Here is an 18393-nt window from a genome sequence, read left to right on the forward strand (position 1 = left end):
ATGAGGAACCATGCATGGAAAATATGAATCATATATCATATTCATAATTTTGGAGTGTATATAAAATATAGAAACTTTTCCAAAGACATTAAAAAGACTCTGTAGAAGGAAGGGCTAGGGTGACTTAATAATTCATAAAACCTTAGAAATACCATTGGATAACCCATTAGAGACCCTGTTTGTAGCTCTAAGAAGTTGTAAACTGTTTCTGGAACACCATATACCTTTTATTATGATTCCTTTCATAGGACTGCTATTAAATTTATTATTCCTTTCATAGGACTGCTATTAAATTTATTATACAAAGGAAGGAACACTCAATAGTGACTATGATCTTCCTTTGTAAAAACAGATTGGAGACACAAATAGAGGGATTAAGGTTTGTATTTTATTTTTTCACATCTGATGTCTAAAATTGAGACCCTAATGCAGGGAAAAATAAATTGATCACTTTCAGATATTTCTGATGTATTTGGACAGCTTTGTAACTTTTAGTTTAATTATGAAGACTTCTTCCTGAGTAGATATCACTAACAATATAGCTACCATAGTCACTTTTCTATTGTTCTGATAAAGTACCTAGGAAAATACATACAGGAAGCTATATTTGTCTCAGCTTATGGTTTCAATAGTTTTAGTCCAGGGCCACTTTTTCTCTGTTTCTGGGCCTGGGCTGGGACAGATGCATGGAAGGAAAAGATTGCTTATGCCAAGGCAATGACAAAAAGAGGAAGAGACCAAGGGCTGCCTTCAAAGTATACCCTTTCAGAACACTTCCAGTGAATAGCTTTCTCCATCTGGGTCCCACTTCTCAATAATGGCATCAAGTTATGACCCCATCAATTAAGTACAAAAAGGAGCTAGGTTTGTACAATAAACATATGAGGTCTATGTAATTTCTGGAGCATTTTGAAACATTTCTCTTCCTTAACATCCCTCGGTTCAATCACCTGATTTTCTTGCTAATGTTTTTCTGATTCTCTAGAATTTCTGTAACAACATGCTACAAACTGGGTAATCTAGCAAATAATTATTGTCTCAGTATTTTAGAACTTAGACATACATTATCAGTGTTCAGAAGATGTGTCATTCTGATGGCTGTGAAAGAATTCTGTCCTGTCTGTCCTGTACTGTGTAGCTTTGCTGGCTGTCTCTGATGTTCATTGGCCTGGGAGTATTAATTCATTCTCTGCTTTCATCTTCTAATATTGTCTGTGTGGAGGGTTGTTTTTTTTCTTTTCTCCAAACATTATCTTTCTACAAGGACACCCATTATATTGGATTAGTGCCTACTCTAATAGCATCAGCTAAGTAATTTTATTTGAAATGATCCCATTTCCAAATAATATCACATCCTGAGGTGCTGGGGAATTAGGAGTTCAAAAGGATTCCACCAGAGCAATCAAACAAGTGGTGTGTGTGTGTGTGTGTGTGTGTGTGGTGAGAGTGGGGCCAGAGGCAGGTAGGGAAGAATATATACATACACACATATGTATATACAGATGTAAATATGTATACACATATACCATATACACACATATATGTATAGAAGGATTACAGCAATGTAACCGTGACACCTGAGTAGGAAGACCCCAGTGTACAGGACAATTGGGGAGGACCACTATAACATAAGCTATTGAGACTGCTCAATGGGTAAGACAGAAGTTTGAATTCCTAGAATCTATATAAAATAAGCCAAACATAGCTATGCATGATTGTAGCAATAAGAGTAATTGCTAACTCTCCAACCTCACTGAAAATACCGGTGACCGCTTCACTGAGTAACCTTGCCTCAAAACAGTAAGCAACCAAGAAAGATGGGCAAGGTCCTGCTCTGACTTCATCATGACTGGTATGAGCTTTCACACCTATATACATACACCGTATAGATATAACACACACACACAAGAGAAAAGCAAGGGGGGAAGGAGTAAACTCTTGGACAGAGGGTGATATGTATTACACTGAGAGAAGCTCTTATTGCTTGGGGCTGTGCAGGGAACTCTCCATCCTAAAGTTCTTCCTGTGATCAAAATCACCTTTCCTATATAATGAGTCACTCCACCCCCTAGGCACAAAGCCGACCAATTCTATACATTAATACTACCTGCAAAATATCATCTCAACACCTGGATTCATGTTTTATTGAGTCACTGAGCACTAGAGCCTAGCCACTTTGATCCATAATTGGTTATTACCATAAACAAGAGGAAATGGAACTTGGGCTGTGCTCTTGACTTTCAGGTTAACATGCATGGGACCTCATGTTGAGTGTGTTACCTGGTGTTCAGACACTGCCTGGCCCCTGTATGAGAGATGAAGGCATACATGGTCTCACAGTGGTTTGTCACAGCCCAGAAACCTCGGTGACCTTCTTCTTAACATCTCCTTAACCCACCTTCTCTATTCGAGTGTGTGCCGTGGAGTTCCAGCTTCATCTTTCACTTCAATTTTGTATTCTCAGAAGAAAAACTGCCCAAAGCAATTTTCACCCCATCACACACTGGTAATCATTTTATTTTCTGATTATGTTTTCTTCTCTCTTTCAGCCCTTTGGTACATTAGGCAGGGACCCTTTATTCTCATCCTCTCCCTTTCTGTCTCTCTGTGTGTCTGTGCTAAGTGCCAGCTGTCATTGCTTGGCAGATAATTACCATTTTACAAACAGTATTTAGGGAAATGACATCAGTTTCTGAATGTAAGGCTGTCATGGCTTATTCCTGGGGCTCTCCTCTGTTAACCACCTTCTCTCTGTGCAGTCTGGGTGGCAGTGATGGGGACTAAGGGGAGGGGTAGAAGGAAGACCCCTTGGCTCCAAGCCTTTGGAAAACAATTGCCTTGCATTTGTCACTATTAGTCTGACAACCCTCATTCTGCTCCTCCCAAATTCCCCTTGCCATGTTCTCTTTGTGTGTGTGTGTTTGGACAAATAAATGAGTGTTGCAGTGCATTCTGGGGGCTCACTTTCCTGTATGCAGTTTTGATGGCTGGAAACGGCTTGTGAATACAAAGACAGAAGTGCTGTTTTCTGTCCCAGCTTATAGTATCCAGAGAAGAATGCAAAGTCCTTTCTGATGTTTTGGACAGTTCTGAGTTTAGAAAGAAAAAAGTCTTAAAATACTTTAGGTTTAGCCGGGCTGTGGTGGCGCATGCCTTTAATCCCAGCACTCGGGAGGCAGAGGCAGGCGGATCTCTGAGTTCGAGGCCAGCCTGGTCTACAAGAGCTAGTTCCAGGACAGGCTCTAAAGCTGCAGAGAAACCCTGTCTCGGAAAAAAAAAAAAAAAAAAAAAAAAAAAAACACCAAAAAAATACTTTAGGTTTATTGAGTAATCTGTATCCTAACATTATTGGTTTAATACCCTTTAAGTACCTAAAACTATGCATATAGAGGCACAACTTTAAAATGAGAAATGTAAGCATTAATTTTTGTTTAACTATTAAATTGGTGTCATGGAAAGAACGTTAGACTTCAGTTTAGGTCATCGGTGTCCCGCTTTGGGTACTTGGTTAATGAAGATGAGTCACTTTTGACTATCGACTCTAAGTTTCCCCTGTTCAATAATAATTACAAAATGAATTTATATGTGCTAGACAGTGTTCTGAATACTTCATTTATGTTAGTTAACCTCTTGATGATCCCCACTAGGGGATTCAATTTTACAACAAGAAAATGCAGGCACAGAGAGGATTTAGTCACTTGTATATTGTTTGTATTATCGATATCTGGTTCTGGAATCTGTGCTCTTTACCTCCTGTGGAGATGACTAGATGGGTATTTTCAAAAGGATGAAGGAAATTGTGAGAGTGTAAGAAAAGAGCTCTTGCAAACTCATCAGAAAGGCCCCTGAAAGCATGGAGCACCTCTGCTTCTTCTGCCTGACCCCTCTGGTCCAGCTGTTTGCATTATATTTCAGTCAAGTATCAACAAAAACGAGGATTGTGTGTAGTCGTGCATAGCTTTAACAAGAAGAACATGTTCTGAGAAGTGTGCTGTTACCCAATATAATGATTTTTCTGAACCTCTGTAGAGGGCACTCACACAAACCTACTTGTATAGATCAGCATCTGACACTGCCTTGAGATTCAATCAAGAGATGGGTTGAGCATGAGATAAACGCGGTTGCTGGTGTAACATGACTTTATCGTTCAAGAGCAAATATTTTTGTTGCAAGTATAAGAAATACATGGCAATATAATGCTAAAATTTATATTTCCGTAAACATGTAATTAGTCATCAGTCATTACTGCTATCTTCTGGTATTTATGACCTACACATAATTATCCATTCATGAGATGGTTAGGACCTCCATAAACTCATGAGAGATGTACTGTGCCATGAAGTTATGATGGTTAGAATTTCACCAGGTGATAGGATGTTTTTTCACCTCTGTGATATGACTCTTGAGTGGCCATTTTTACATAGCCTGTCATTGACCGAAGCAGTGGTGCAGCACGGAGCTGTAATTTTGGAAAAAGATTACCCATGATGGATTGATAATTGTAATACAGTGGTCCTGGTTCTTCTAAGGCCCACAGAGAAGGATTCCATAATGGCAACAAGCTGCACTGAATAACTCACCCATGGTAGCACTGAACTACATTTTTAAAAACTGGAACAGAAAGGTGATCAGAATGAGTAAGTGTAGTGAGCTTATTTAGTCCCATTTGACAATAGAAAACGTAAACAGTGTCTGACTTGCTGATTGCTAATTCACCTACAAGAGTCTCGGAAATCCTACCTAGTTCATAGAGCTGCAGATCCAGTGGCCTGGCCCATTCCCATCAGAAGTCACTATGTTTCTACCATTTTGATTCTCCTAGAGTTCCACACTTTCTTTCCTCTTTCAGTGGTTCTCAATCTTCCTAATGCTGTGACTCTTTAATACAATTCCCCATGTTGTGGTGAGCCACAACCATAAAGTTATTTTGTTGTTACATTATAACTGTAGTTTGTTACTGTTACGAATCTTAAGTGACTATCTGATAATCAGGTTATCTGAGACATGAACCTCAAAGGGGATTACTATCGACAAGTTGAGAACCACTGTCTTACTTGACAGTACCCATTTATCCTTTTCCATTTTCTTTCCTTAGAAATCGCTTAATTATAGGCAAGATTCACCAGGAGAAGAGATGTCCCTGTCACAGAAGCTGAGGATGTTTGATTGATCTTGGAATCCATGCTTTTTATTTATTTTTTTATTTTATTGCTTTATAAATAATACGATTCAAAATTTCCACCTCCTCTACCCCTCCCATTTCCCTCCTGCTCCCCCATCACCCTCCTCCTCCAGTCCTAAGAGAAGGCAGGGTACCCTGCCCTGTGGGAAGCCCAAGGCCCTCCCACCTCAATCCAGGCCTAAGAAGGTGTGCATACAAACAGACTAGGATCTCAAAAAGCCAGTACATGTAGTAAAATCAAATCCCAGTGCCATTATCATTGGCTTCTCAGTCAGCCCCCATTGTCAGCCACATTCAGAGAGTCATTCTGGGTGAGCCTAAGCTGCACTAGGCGAGGGACCGACATTCATGGAATCCATGCTTTTAAAAATATCATAATTTGGTGATGTGACCTGGAGGTGTCAAATGAATCCTGTTAGTGGAACTGTACCCAGAACACCCCTCTCCCAGGAACTCAAGAGATAGTAAACATGATGATCAATCATGTCTTGATAAAAATTATTTGTGCATTAACTATTGAACTACTTTTCAGGTAGTTGCTGACTTGAGTATTAGTAATCTGTTTTAAAAGAAAGGGTATCAATTCAAAATATTCCCTTTTGACTGTCTTTATATTCATTTAAAAATAAATTTTAAAAACCTACTTTGGCCTGAACAGTTGTGCATCCCACACAGAAATAGCATGCATTTGATGTACTAAAGAAGATTTGGTGAAACAAACACATGAGGAATAAATGCATGTGTTCCTGCACGCGCGTGCATGCACTCATGCATGCATGCACGCACACACAAACACAAACACACACCCACACACACACACACACACACACACTTTGCTTTCCTCCTCCATGCTTTCTGTTTCTGACCTTCCTTAACATAGCCGCTGGTCTTTTTGACCCAAAGCTCTCATCTAGTATCCCTTTTCAAATTTGTTCAAAGGAAAGAAAGCAGCCGTACAGCAAAAACTCTTAGCATACCTTTTGAGATCTGGGACCAAGGAAACAGATATAGCCTCCAAATGAGCTTTTTGACTCTTTTCCCATTAAAATAGTAAACAGATGTGGGCTTAACACATTAGCCAGTTATATGTAGCTGTTAAATATTGGGGCAGAAGGGAAAAAATGTAAATTGAACATTAAAAGAGAGCGCAAAAACAAAAACCATTAGCACCAATCCTCCTTCTAGCTGTGCAGCTAGCGTCCGACAATGAGCCCTAATCTAGTCTCTGGCTATATGTTATCAACTAATTCGAATTTCCTTTTTTTATAATCTTTCATATTATTAATACATGACTCAATAGCAAGAGGCCATAGTAGTGGGGTTTAAAAAAATACCCTGTAATTAAACAAATCACCCATCTTTCTACTGAAATGTTTCATTAAGTGAACCTGAGTCTTATATTTATTTTTTAGCTTTAGAGGGAAAACAAGATATACCAGGAATGCTTTTGTTGTTTATGCTTCATCTCATTTGTTTCTGCAAAGATTTAAAGTAGAGAGTAAGGTAATTATCTGATCACAAAAGCAAAAGCAACAAAAAGTAAATAATGTAGATTTTATAGAAAAAGAACATTTATGTTCATGAACACATCCATATTTATATTCCAAACTTAAAATTTTAGGTTTGTTTTGCATATACTTAAGTTCAGAGCCACAAAATTGGGTGAGGAGAAGCTGCTAATGAGAAGGTAAATTATCCCCTGCTGTGGCATGAAGAAGATCATCTATGTATAATGTTGGCACAGTGTTATTGCTCGGTGAGGAGCATTTCAGCAGAGAGAAATGCTTGTCCTGGCCGTCTTTCACTGAAGACCCTGAACAGCGTATCCTCACCGTCCATCCCTGTGCTGCCCAGTGCTGCAGCCCCTAAGCTCCTGAAAAGTGACTCACCCATGCTGAGAGTGGCTACAAGTTTTCTACAAAATCACATATTTGATGTTTGGGTTGAAAACCCTAACTATTCCACTAATATTTTTATATGGATTATATATTAAAATAATATTTTCTATGCCAAATGAGACAGCCTTTGGGAAATTAATTTACGTTGTTATTTTGACCCATGAAAGTGGGACTAAAAGTTCAAACCTCTGTGCATGCCTCTAAGTGTATGCCTATGGAGGACCCCAAAACATACACGTAATCTAGAGAAAATCACGAAGGGCTCTACACAATGATGGACTTTGAGAGACTCTGTTCTGTGGATTTCATTGGGAGCGAGAGAAAGGTATTTCTTTTCTGCTGTCATAAAAGGCTAAATAATTAGAGATTCTTTCTCACTCATGGCAACATCCTAGGGCATGGAGGAACCTGGTGCTTCCTTTCCTCTGCTCTGAGAGATGTTCGCTGGGAAAACTCAAGGAATACGGCGCTACCTCTTACATTTCTCTCTTCTCCTGAAGGAATTTGCAGTACCCCGGTAGTGTTATGTTTGTCTGTTGTTGCCTTTTAAATTCTACATAGGTTTGGGCTGATGTGTCCAATTTTTTCCTCCATGAAACTATCATTGCTTTATAGTGAATCAGCCATGTTCTTTTGGAACACAATTGCATCATCTCTGAGTGGGCAAATTAGATAGCTCACCCCAGGCCATAGAGCTGATCTTTCTTAAATTCATTATTTCATATATTTCAAAATATCACTGTTTTCGCTCTGTGGGACATTTTGGTGCTTCCTGGTGACCTAGTCTTGGTTTGGATCAGGATGAATCTATACTCATATGTGTACACACGCCTCTCCTCTGCCTGTTCTGTCTTAAACCGCTAAGACCACGGGACTCAATTCACTCCAGGCTTTATGGTTGAAGAAATCATGTCTAGGTGATACCTTGTTGTCCCCAGTCTCCTTCCTCCAAACTGGACTAAACTGGTTGCTATGGAAACATGAGCCCTTGAAGCTTGATGTCCCCTTTAATACAGTTTATTTTCTAAAACCTATAAAAACAACATTTCTGTATAGTGCCAGTACCCAGTTCATTTAATTTAAGGTTGATGCCAGTTAGAAAAGAAAGATATATCAAAATAACTTTCAGTATAGCTATAGATGTGTGCGCTCACACGCACACACGTGCACACACTGCACACAAACATCTGGAAACAAGGGGTCCAAGGTATGATACAGGGTAAAGAAGGAACAGCTGTGTTAGAGGGGATTCTGCACAGTGTCAATCTACAAGTGTTTGACAGTGGGAAATTTCCTTGGCAAAGAAAAATCTCTGGGAGATTTAAAGATCCTATTGAAATTCACCCTGCGAATCGCCATTCCCCACCAAGGCCCCTTAAGCCGAGACAGTGAATGAACACAGGTCTCCATAACTGGACCAGCGCTGACAGGCTTGGCACCGCTCTTCATATTCCAGCTGCCTCTCCTGTCAGCCGCGGAGCCTGTGGGACTCACAAAGGCCTGGGGAGAGGCAAGAGGAAGGTTTTTCCCAAGGCCTTGTGAACTCTCTGCTGGACTACAAGCTAAGATGTGCACTCAATCAGATTCCCTCGGTGCTTAAAAAAATAGAAAAAAGAAAAGAAAAGAAAAGAAAGAAGGAAAGAATAAAGAAAGGCTGATTTTAAATTCACTTTAGGATTTAAAATCTATTACATCTTCCATTTGGGTTCTTTACAATCTGAAACCCTCTTCCTTTAATCACACTCTACTGGCATTCAAGTACCACAAGTGGATGAACCAGCAAGATTGCTCTTTACAGCTGAGGCCACCTGAGAATGGCTTGCTTTTATTGCTTTTCTCATCTGCTTTTTTCTATTCCCAGCTCTCATCTGATTCCTTCCACACCTACTCCTTTGATGTTGCATTGCCTACTGGCCTTGACATATGCCCGTACTCTTTTTATGTTCTTTAGCACAGGTGTAAGCCTCTAGATTGAGAACCGAGAGAACTGGGTTCAATTCCTGTACTTAATGCACTATCTACCCATGATCTTGATTGGAAAAGAATGCCTTACTAGCCTCTCCTCCTACCTGAATTTGATAAACCTTAGTCTGAGGTATTTTTTTACACCTGAGATAATAGAGGAATTAAATAAGATCTAGTTTTTATTGTTTAGCTATGGATAGGAGAGCTGAGTGGACTTGCTGGTCCTAAACATAAATACAAATCTAAAGCAAAATGACTAAACGGCTAAATGACTCTATAGCAGCTCAAGTAGTTTAAACTGACGATACCAACTCTGCCACTTCAGAAATCAAAATTAAATATAAAGTAGAGTTGCAAATAATGTTCTTCATAAACATATTTATACACACACACACACACACACACACACACACACACATACACACACACAGAAACACGTATATGGTTTGGGCCATAGCTCAGTGACAGTGGTCCATCCTACTATACAAAATCCCTAGGTTTTATCTCTTGCACCACAGAAGAAAACAAACAAACGAACAGAAAAATCCAAGAAGTATATATTTGCAAGATAAACAATAATTTGCATAGAACAAAATACATGATCTCCTCGTAGTGTTTTGATTATTACTAAAAGCATTTCCGAAATACATTTATATTTCAAAGGGTTTCACCTGTTTGTCCAAAGTGCTACTAGCTACTGTGGGACTGCAGAACAATGACACATAGTCCCTGGGAAAGCAGGTGCTGGAATACCAGGGGTTTGAAGATTATTAGTCACTTAATGAGATATGATATGCAAAAACCTCTGAGCCAGACTTCACAACACAATTCTAACAACGCTCTGCCTCTACCGATCAAGAATGACACCCTGGGGATAGGAATGTCTTCCAGGTTATATTTCATGTCAAAATGTCTATAACCTACCTAAAAGTTGCTGGAAGAATTACCAGGTACATTCTCCCATAAGAACAAATTACCAAAACTTCAGAGGCTCAATACATTTTTTTGTCTTCTTATTGGGGGAAAAGCAGAATTTCTGTGCAAAATCAAAATCTCGTCTGAAGTAATTTCTGAAACTACAGAAAAGAAGTTAGCATCTCTAGCAGACCTAATTACTTCCGTTTCCATGACAGTTGTTGAAGCATCTCATTTTAGGAATAGATATGTCATTCAGTTGTTCCCAAAGTGAAGTCTGCCAGTTCCATATAGGAAATATTATATTTCTATTATGCATCATTTAAATTAAGTTTAATTCAGCATGCATTTTTCTGAAGGCCTATTATATGCCCAGCACTATGCTGGGCTTGTGTATGGGCTTCTGAGATGAATGAGATGCAGCTGTTGCCTTCAAGAAGCTCAGAAATTATTTTTGAAGGCAAACGAGTTTCTGTTATGGTCATATTTAACAATAACAACAGCAAAAATACTATAGATGCAAGCAGGAGAGGGTAATTAATTCCACTCATAAGCATCAGGAGAACTTTACCAGAAATGAAATTAGGGCAGTGTCTTGTGGTTATGGAGGTCGTAATTTTTTTCCCCGATAATGAAGGGTGGGAAGAGAGCAGAGGACTCCAATAAAAAGAGAATTCAGAATCAAAGGCACAAAGTCAAGTTTTGGGAAGTAGTCTTTACAGATGGGAATGTCCCAGTTAGGTTCTATTGCTGGGAATGACATCATGACCACAGCAATTCTTATAAAGGAGAACATTTAATTAGGCCTGGCTTACAATTCAGAGGTTTCGTCCATTCTCATCATTGCAGGGAGCATAGTGGCATTCAGGCAGACATGGTGCTGGAGATCTAGTTGAGAGTTCTACACCTGAATTCACAGGCAGCAGGAAGTAACAGTGATACTCTGGCCATTCTTAAGCTTATTTTTTTAATTAAACGTATTTATTTATTTTGCATTCTGACCAGAGTTTCCCCTCCCTGTTCTCCTCCATTCCCTACCCCCTCCAATCCACTTCTCCTCTGTTTCTGTTTTTAAAGGGTCAGGCCTCCCATGGATATCATCAAAACACGGCATATGAAATAGGACTTCATCACCCCCCCTTGCACTAAGGCTGCGCAAAGCAACCCAATATAAGGAATAGGTTCCCAAAAGCCTGCCAAAGCATCAGAGACAGCCCCTGCTTCCCCTGCTAGGAGTTGCTCAAGGAGAACATGCTATACAACTGCTGCATATAGGTAGTTGGCCTAGGTCAGCCCCATGCATGGGGACCATCTTTATTCAGACCACCGCAGGGAGAGAGCAGAAAAGTTCTGTGCATGGACTCTGTGGGAAACATTAGCAGGGCCATAGACACTCCCTCTGTGGCTACGTTCTGAGTCTCACTCTCTGTGTCCCGTTAGTTGTCAACCTCTGAATCTCTGAAGATCATGGTTGGATTATTTTTAACAGCAGAAGTGGAAAAAAAAAAGGCATAACTGATACCATATGGAGAATGAATCTGACAAAGGATGCTACTGGAACCAGAGAAACTGCATAGTAGAGAAGGCAGGGAATGAAACTAAAGGAATGACAGTGGGGTAGAGATGTGAACGACAAGAGGCCTTTAACAGGCTCTGTGGAAAGGATCTGGTATGGAGTGATTTCCCACAAGCTCTTTTAGATAAATAGGGAGCGAAGTGCCTTTGTCAGAATACGTAAATGCTTGAGGTGCTACTCAGGGGCTTTCAGATATGTCCACTTTAGCTGTGGATATCTGCAAGCTGAGACATTTGTGGACCACCACCTGCAAGGTCCAGATACAGGGAGCAGAATCCATGAGAAAGGTCAGGGTAGGATATCATCCACCTCAGAAATTCCGTCTCCCAATACTGGATTCATGCTTAACTGTTCAACATATTGAACTTGGGAAATGCATATTTCAATCACAGCAGCATTTTTGAAATTATGTCTGTGCCCTAAAGGCTGGGAAATTTGTTGATCTTTGATCCACAGAACATGGTTATCTCAAGGCCTTTGTTGGGTATGCAAATGAGCCTGCCAGTGTGCCTGCAGCACTTCCTAGCATGGGCCTCCTAGTAGTGGGTATATTGAACTTAATGCAAGATCCTGCTCTTGAATATATTAGAATCTACTAGGAGAAAAGAGATGCGTAGAGACTGGAATTAGAAAATAATTAGGCAATTGCCGTATGCCTGGTACCTAAAGGGTAATGAAAAATACATAGTAGATGAGGAGAGAGATACTGGAGGCTACCTTACACCCAAGCAAACAGATTTCCTAAAGTTCAGAAGAAATGGTAAGATGTATCTCAAACTTAAGAGACTTTAGAACAGAAAGGAAAGAGAGTATGCATTCCACATTCTGTGTCTATGAACACCATTCTCGAACGTAAGAAGTAAGAACGGCACATTCTCTTTTGAATGCACTGCCTTCCCTTTGCTCGGTGGAATGATTTAAAAGAGGCATGTCTGTATGGGGAGATGACAAAGGATGAACTTGTGATGCTTAATCTCTATCGTCAGCTTGACTGGATTTTAGTTCTAGCTAAAAGGCACATCTCTGGCTATGTTTATCGGGGTGTATCCAGAGAGGATTAACAGAAGAGGGAAGTTTCACTCCGAATGAGTTTGGTAACATCTTTGGGCAGGAATTCTCTATCAGATAAAACAGGAACGATGGGAAGATGCTCTGAGCAGCAGCATTCAGCTCCCAGCCACTTTTCTGGCAGAGAGAAAATGACTAGCTGTTTTACAATCTTGCCACCTTGTTATCCCTACCATGAAGGCCTGTATCTCAAAACCATGAGACCAAATAAACACTTGTCTCTGAAATTCCTTGGTCAGTTACTGTGTCATAACAGAAAGAAATGTTACATAAGCCAGAGTGCTATCATGCTTTCCATGAGACTAAAGCCAAGCTCTACCAGGCGGTTCTCTTCCTCAGAGATTCAAAGGCAATGACACACCTGTACCCAGGTGCTTAAAGCTGAGACAGATGAGAATCCCACAAGGTACTTTAGACCACTTGGAGACAGACAGGATATTCATGTCATATGGCAAACATCCCTGCATCCATGCCACTGGGTATATAGTAGGTCCAATGAAAAAAAAATTCCAGACAATCTGCTAGCAAGACCTCCTGTAGAGGACCATCTACAGAATCCTGGGCATGACCTTTGCCCACATCCCATGACAGCTATCAAGAGGTAAATAGGAAAGATGTATTACCCTGAAAGGATTAGTGAATTGTGGCACCACCAAAGTGATTGTTTTTAAGTGTTGGTTTGAATCTTCCATATATTGAAATAGCTAAAGTTGCTTTGGGGAAAAAAAATTCATTTCTCAAGCATCCGTTTCACTATACAAGTTAGAACATAAAACTTCATACAAGGTTCACATGAGGAATCTGTGAAATTAAATCTTTGAAGCAGCATGCCACAGAGTCTAGAATCTAGGCAATGCTTAATAAATATTTATTAGCCTTGATTCTGAAGTACTTTGGCGACATTGTTTGAATGGCATTTATTGTCTGCCTCATGTGTCCATGTAAATGCCAAAGAATTTCAAATTTCAATCCTTTGTCCTGGCATCCTTTCCTAAAGTCCAGATCCATGTTACTTACTGCCTTCTCGCTATCTATGATGTATGGTCTTCATAAACATCTGAAACAAAATAGCAAGCCTGAACCCCTGAACTTCTCCCCCAATTTTCTCATTCATGTAGCCTAACCATTTTAGTTGGTAGAAGGTAGAAAGTGTATCTTCTGGTTGTACAACCCTAAGTCCCAAATAACCCAACATATCCCTATCCCCATATTTGTATGAGAGTCAGCCATATCTCCTGGCTCTCCTTTGGAAGCATAGCTAAGATTTGACCTCCTTTATCCAACTTGATTACGATCACCTTTACTAGAACTACCATTGAACATGTGGCTATAGTGCCATCATGGCACCCTAACAGAGTCTCGGTTTAACTTTTGGATCCCTACAGTTACTCTTGAAAGGGCAAACTTGAGAACTCCAATTAAAATCCAGAGGACATGGAGTCATCATTTTAGGTTATACTGCAAACTGACAAACGTGGGCTTTGTTTTCTGATTTTGACCTTTAAATGAAGATTATCATGGTAGAATAAAAAGAGGTAGATGTTAAACCAATGAGCAAAACAGGATAAGGATTTATGAGGAGAAGGGCAGAATATGCTCAACTGAGTACTCCAGAAACTGATGGGTTGTGAAGGTTGAGACAGTTTGTTGAGTTTGATTCCTGTACAGTTACCAGCAATGTTGAAAATACAGTCTTCAAGAATTAAAAAAGTTGCCAAACTATGAACATTTGCAATGAGTCTAACCAGAAATGAAAATCTTGCACTACTTTATTCTTTAACTTTACTAACCTCTAGGCATTATTATTATAATGAAGGCGACTTCAATCATTTGGAGAAAAACAGGATAATTGACGCATTATATATTGAGATACTTGTAACATGCATGAAGAAGACAGTATCTGGCATCAAAACGAGTGAAGGTAAAAGGTAGATTAGATACAAAAGGGATGGATAAAAACCAGCAGAACTGCATGTTTCCCATTTTCAAGAAATGTGTTGCATTTGTCTTCAGTTACAACAGGTAGAGTGCTTCACAATGACTGCTTAGCCAGCTGTCCCACCGAAGCCACAACACACTCTTTAGTCCCCTGTGATTGACTTTTCCCTCTTTTTCCTGTTACTCCCCCTCTACGCCGTGAGCTGAATACCAGGATCAAGTTTCTTCACCCTTCTCCACCGTGTGAATCTGCCTGTTATTCTAATTGGAAGCAGAAGGGTACAAAGGCCTAGGTCCAATAACACAGAGGCTTTTTGCGGTTTCTCTATGTGTGTCACTCGTGACAGCTTCAGGCTGAGGTGAGGCACTCTAATGAGCCTTTGTCCCTCTCGTAGACAGATTTTAAACCTGGACAGAGGTGGGGTCATCGTGTTTTTGTCTCCAGTCCTCAAACCAAAGACTATTCATATATACTGAGCTTCATACAGAAGAAAACAAAGAGCCATGACTCCTATTGGCTTTGACACTCAAATGGTTTAATTACTGAGATCTTACCTTTCAGCCTTATACAATGAAATACCATTCACAGTAAAAGCCCATTTTACTTTCCTCTGCCTTCATCAACTGATTGTCTCTAGCAAGATATTTTTTTTTCTGGTTACATTTCTCCAGAAAACATTTTAACTTCCTCTTCCTCCATTCTCAATACAAAATTCCAGTAAAAGCCAGAATTAAAATGAGCATGTTACTTTCATCAGATGTTTTCTTATTTTCTCTTGAATTCTCAGAATTCAAGCTCAAAAATTCCATGCTTTAGAGAATTAGGAATCATTTTTTTTTAGTGATTCATGGTGCACAATTATATTTTAGGTTACATTAATATGTAAGCTTCACCACACGATAAGCAAATATAAATGAGTTTGACTCTTTTTTCTCATTCTCTGTGATGTTTTATACATAGTAAATTTTCAGTAAGTTGAGTACATGTTTGTTTCACCCATCAAAAATATTTCTGGAAAACCCTTAAGCTCATTGATGTTTGATGATATAATATACTGGTCCTCAGCTTGCATCTACTTACCCCTCCTCTTCTCTGCTGTTCTTAAATTAGTAGAGAATCCTTACTGCAGTCAATGGAAAAAAGTCCCCATATGATCAAGTTCCTTATTAGCAGAATGATGTTGACTATTTTATTTCTGTCTTCTGAGAGGTGCCGTCATTGCCATGAAACCTCAGTACAAAATTAAATCAATACAGAAACCTTTGCTAAATGCATAGTTCCAGTTGTTGGTAATAAAGACACTTGGCACATGAAGTGCTTGGTACTGGCTCTTTTCTAACAGTTGAGAAGTGGGTGATTACCAGGAAAGACTCATCTCTCACCTTTATGAAAAATACTATATGGGAACGACAACTATAGAAATACATTATTGAAAAATGGAGGAAATATCAGAGGCAATTAACATACTAGGACTTGTGCACGGTATGGCAAGGAAAAGAGCGAGAGATTGGCAGAGAACCTTCAGGACCATCCACAGAGCTCTTTGGCCATGAGGAGACCTTTATAAAATAAACCAATGTCATAAATACTTAAGGATAATCTGTTTAAAGTTCTGATGAAAGTATTTGTCACATCTTACTGATTCATAAAACTGAAGAAGGTTACGATCAGAACAGTAAAAGGAAAATAATACTACTTACAAATTACTTCTTTTTTTAAACAAAATTAAGTTATTATAAGGAATGTTTATAAGTTATTTTAGAAAATGCTATATAAAAACTTCAGCATATTCATAATATAGAAATCCCTCTTTTGGCTATACATAGGACTTTCTTTTATAATAAGCCAAATTCAAGTAGTATGTCTAATTTTGAAACACTTTGAACGTCATTAGCTGAATTATTATGAGTTTTCATAAGCCTAAGTTGCCTTTCATTTTTAAGGAAATATCTTATTTTGACATTAACTGATTTTGATGGGCTGGCCCTCCTGAGGAGAAATTCATGACTCTGAAATTTTTGTCATTACCTTCAGCAACTTAATTATCAATTAATGTTTATCAATTCCCCTAATATCCATATCATTGCTCATTTATTTACCTTTGAGAACTTTATATGCCTTATCACATCGAAAGCTGAGAGTTTGTATTTATTAGTTAAAGGCCATTAATTGGCATTGAGCATAAAGTGTATATTTTTTCTAATATAATTTGTACTTAAAAAGTTACATTTATAGCTTCTTCCTAAATTTTACACTTTGAAAACCAGAGTTTTAACATCAAACATTTCTGTTGTATTCAATTACTTAACATCTCTATTCCCATATTGAGAAAGAGAATATTAACAAGATTATACTTCTCCCTATATTTAGATGTGTATACATATCTATCCTAAGACTCATTTTTGGTATAGGTAATTGTAATATTATGTATATATATAAAATTGTAAATGTATAAATAAGTGGATCAAGTTTTATTCACACCAATAGCATGCTATTAAGCTTCAAAAAAGCACAAGTCCTTGAAATAGTATGACTGAATCCTGAAACAAAATAATAATCAAAAAACAAATTGAAATTTGTTTTAAGTGTGTAATAATCAAAATTTATTCCAATAAAAGTAAAAAGTAGTAATAGCTGTCAAAATATTAGGGGCTTCTTAGAAATGTCCCAAAGATGAGCTATTTTCATAGGTGTGATAAATGTGTAAATAAATCAAATAATAAATTATGATTATTGTTTATATATGTATATAATTATGAATATATAACTACTTTTCAAATAATATGAAAGCATTAAATATTTAAAATATAACTTTAGGTCAAGATAACCGGTTGCATAAAACTAGCCACCATACAACTTTATCTGACTTCAAAAAGGATCATAAAAATTTAAAATAAATTACAATTTTTTTATTTTTTTTTACATTTAGAATAACATTTAATATATGATACCTCATGAAATTGAAATACTTTTTTTAATCCTAGTATTTTTTTCCTTTTTTTCTGTTTTTCTTTAATTGTATATTAAAGATTTCCATCTCCTTCCCTCTTCCTCCCCCTTCCCTCCCCTCCCTTCCACCCATACCCCCACTCCACCCCTCTCCAAGACAAAGAGCCATCAGGGTTCCCTTCACTATGTTAAGTCCAAGGTCCTCCCAGCTCCCTCTAAGTCCAGGAAGGTGAGCAACCAAACTGACAAGGCTCACAGTGAGCCCGTCCATGCTGTAGAGTTCATGTTCATTGCCGTTGTCCTTGGTTTCTCAGTCCTCCTCCACCATCAGCCACATTCAGAGAGTCCGGTTTGGTCCCCTGTTCCATCAGTCCCATTCCAACTGGACTTGGTGGTATCCCGTTAGATCTGTCCCACCGTCTCAATGGGTAAATGCACTCCTCAAGATTGCTGGACAAAAAATGGGAACATGGGGGTGGGGTGGATGGGGGAGGGGGGATGGGGAGAGAAAAGTGCGAAGTGGAGGATGGGAAGAGCTTGGGGGAATAGGATGGTTGGGATATAGGAAGGGTGGATATGGGAACAAGGAATTATATATCTTACTTAAGGGAGCCATTCTAGGGTTGGCAGAGACTTGACTCTAGAGGGGTTCCCAGGTGTCCAGGAAGACGCCCCCAGCTAGGTCCTTGGGCAGCTGAGGAGAGGGTGCCAGAAATGTCCAGATCCTATTGCCATACTCATGAATATCTTGCATATCACCATAGAACCTTCACCTGGCATTGGATGGAGAAAATGACAGAGATTGTCATTTATCTTCTATTATTCTTATTTATCTTCTATTTACCTTCCTTGACTTCTATTTTAGCTTCTTTATCTTCTTTTTTACCTTCTTTATCTACTT

This window comes from Arvicola amphibius, chromosome 10 (assembly GCF_903992535.2).
Source record: "Arvicola amphibius chromosome 10, mArvAmp1.2, whole genome shotgun sequence".
NCBI lineage: Eukaryota > Metazoa > Chordata > Mammalia > Rodentia > Cricetidae > Arvicola > Arvicola amphibius.